The sequence below is a fragment of the Bombina bombina genome, chromosome 2, assembly GCF_027579735.1.
Source record: "Bombina bombina isolate aBomBom1 chromosome 2, aBomBom1.pri, whole genome shotgun sequence".
Lineage (NCBI taxonomy): Eukaryota > Metazoa > Chordata > Amphibia > Anura > Bombinatoridae > Bombina > Bombina bombina.
The window spans coordinates 817667232-817670568 of record NC_069500.1 but is presented as its reverse complement, the minus strand read 5'-3'; the positions used below and the strand labels follow the sequence as shown (position 1 = coordinate 817670568).

The 3337-nt window shown below is 33.2% G+C and overlaps 1 protein-coding gene across 3 annotated transcripts in view; it reads left to right on the top strand.

Annotated features, from left to right (window-relative positions):
• The window catches only part of LOC128649677 (mucin-17-like), a 116185-nt gene extending 115947 nt beyond the window's left edge, over nt 1–238 (top strand). For all 3 annotated transcript variants that reach the window (XM_053703068.1, XM_053703067.1, XM_053703066.1), the window contains exon 33: nt 1–238. This exon is cut by the window's left edge and continues 1027 nt beyond it. The gene's annotated coding sequence lies outside the window, so the exon portion shown is untranslated.
• The last annotated feature ends 3099 nt before the right edge of the window (nt 239–3337 follow it).

The following is a 3337-nucleotide window of genomic DNA, read 5'->3' as shown; positions in this document are numbered from 1 at the left end:
CATTATGTTTAAGAGGTCAGACAGACACTGAAATACATAATTTTCAAGTTTAACATTTTGTATTTATATTTATGAAATAAATTCATGGGAAATGTACAAATTTATATATGTGTTTAAAAAATATGTTTACATGTAGAAAAATGTATTATATATCTATATTTGGAGAAAAAATATTCAACCCCTTTAGTTATGAAAATGTGTCAAAATAAATATATGCTTCAAAAGGTATTTAAGTTGATTGGTATGGTCTGGTGTATTTTTGGTTCTAGTGAGTTTCCTTGTATTATATAGAAAAGAAAGACCAAGCACTAAGGGAAGAAAAGTACATATAGCTCTGTACAAATGGTTACCTAGCTAACCAGTAAAAGGAATAGAAAAATGGGGTTGTGTAAAGAGCACCTATATATGAAGGCTAAGGTGACTAAAATACAATATATTTAATAAAATATATTTCAAACATAAAAAGTACAGTGGTATAAGCGAATATGAAAACATCAAAAGTCAATGGTTAAAATAAATGAGCAAAACATGAATCCATACATAAAATTACAACATATAGGTGTATGGAAAAAGTTAAAAACACTTAAAACCAATGATTTCACAGTGATATCCTGATAAATTCGATGGTCACTATAAGCAATACTGCATGAGCGTGACTTGGATTGTACACTCCCAGTATTATTCTAAGTGTTGCCAACTATATCGCAGAGATAACCCTAAAAAAGACGATGTGGCTATAAGCAGTACTGCATCTGTTTGACTTGGAATAAATGCTCCTGTTATCTCTCTAAGTAAACAGTGTTGTAACAAATGTGGTGAAATGGGGCTTTGTGCACCTAACAACAGATCAGTGTCCAAAGGTAGTGTCCAAAAACATATATCCGTGGGACATAGATATATGGAATCTCTGAAAAAAGGATGAGCCAGTATGCAGTCTCTGGTGAAAAAATTGAAATATAGTGAAAAAAAGAAAAATGTGTACACAAAAAATCAGATCTATATCCAAATGTAGAAAACACAAAAAACGCAAAAATATGCAAAAGTTGTGAATAAAAATAAAAGTCAAACTTGCTGTGCCTCTGTGATGCAACTATGACCGAGATGATCCCTCTGGTGTACTAGGAATCTTTGTGACAATCTTGAAATATCCTGTGAAAATAAATTACAATAGTGCAGAGTGTTTCCGAAGTTTGTAGTGATATTAAAAATGGGCTTACCAGTTCAAAGTCAACGCGTTTCAGCCTTTATACATAGGCCTTTATTAAGGCTGAAACCTGTATATTACTGGTAGCCTTATATAAAATTAGTTTTTGTCCTTAATTGGCTTGTTTGAGTGCCAAAAGTGTCCGGAGCCGCCCCCTGCTCATCCGGAATCATAAGCTTGAGCGTCACTTTCCTTTTCTACTTATAATTTGGTAAGCAGTTATTTATGGGGATTCCATATCGTAAATTGATGGTTATAGTGGTTCACACATCTCTGGACTCTTCCATATGTTTTAATACTATATGGTCTGAATTTTTCAGATAACAGAGTTTACCGTTAGTGTTTATATCAAATCAGATATCACGCTTCGTCATTTCCGGTCTCCTGTGTATGATCATAATTACAGTGAATGGAAGATATGAGCCTCATTCCTACATTATGTTACTGAATCTATCCTTGTAATGGCTGACATGTCAGAACATATTGCAAACTAAAAGGTATAGATTGGACTAGAAAGTCTAATGTTGTGAAGAGTAGGAGGCTCATTCCAATATTGTGTTGCTGATTATTTAAAACTAAAAGGTGGGAGGCTCATTCCAATATTGTATTACTGAATGTATCCTTGTAATGGATAGCATGTCAGAACAAATTTCAAACTCAAAAGTATAGAATGGGCTGGAAAGTTTAAACGTGTATTTGAGTGTAAAATCCAATTAAAAGAAATTAATTTGATAGTAAAAACAGAATGTAAATAGACGTAAAAGTGTAGCGATTTCTGAGGAGCATAATAAAATTGTGACGATCTCTGAGGAACATAATAGAATTCAAATTCAAATTAAAGTTAAAATTAAAACCTGAGAGAGGACTTATGGAATAAGGTTCTAAGGAGAAGGGAAAGAATATAATATGTTTCTATTAATAATAGAACCGTTGTCGGAAACTATTAATACACCTAGATATATCTGTCATTAATCTATATGAGAAGTTTGGGTTTTTATATATGCATAATGGAATAAACCGATCTGAGAGTCGGTGTGTGAACCATTTGCTAAATTGGGAATTTGTTTCTAATGAATCGTATATTTAGAGATTGGGAGAAGAGAGATTTACCTTAATTTTACAATTATCAGTCTCTACAGACGTCTAACGATTTGACATAGACTTTTGTTTTAGCAAATCATTATATAGAGACAGTTATCAATATAAACTTAATCTAATTGTATTTGGCCTACAGACTGTGCATCTAGTTTGCGATACATGGAATAGTCCAATTTGCAAAAGTGAAGGTATCTAAAATTAGAACTCTCTCCCTATTGTCCAAAGTTAGAGTGTATTAGACAGCTTAGGGCTAGATCCTAGCTATTCAGCCTACGGTCTGTGTGTCTTGTATGTTATCTATAGACCAGTCCTGTTGGGCAATGTGGATGTGTCTAGAAATGGGACTTCCTCCCTTGTAATTAGGATGTGTTAAACAGCTTGGATCTCAAATCTACTTTCATTTTCATCCTCCTACTCCATTAAAAGAGGTTGCCAAATAACTCTCCATGAGGACTAGTATGGTGATCATCGGGGAGCTATATTTGCTTTTTATGTGTCTGGTTTTTATATCTTCATATTTAGGAGATGTGATAGGTCCTCTTTATTATTGACACCTTTAGGGTGTAAACAGTCCAAGTGGAATATCCATTTTGATTCTGGATAAAAAAAACAAAAACTGCTCCAATCCTGATAAATGGGAAGAACAAGCTCTAATACTTAAAAACAGATTCATAGAAAGAGGGTATGAGGAGGACATACTAAATCTAAAAATTGATGAAGTAAGAAAGATTGAAAGTAAAGAACTTAATAAGTATAAGGATAGTACCTCGAAAAAGATGGTTGAGGAGACTATAAATGTCCCTATGATCACAGAATACAGTACGAACAAACATATCATCGAAAAAGATATTTAGAAAGCACTGGTCTTTACGTAAAAATGATGATATAATAGGAGATAAACTGCCCATACAACCAAGGTTTATTTACAGAAAAACAAAAAATCTCAAAAACAGACTGGCACCCAGTATACCGAAACAAAAACCACTGGGAGTAAGTGACTTCAGGGGTAAAAAAAATCAAAGGCTTTTTTCCATG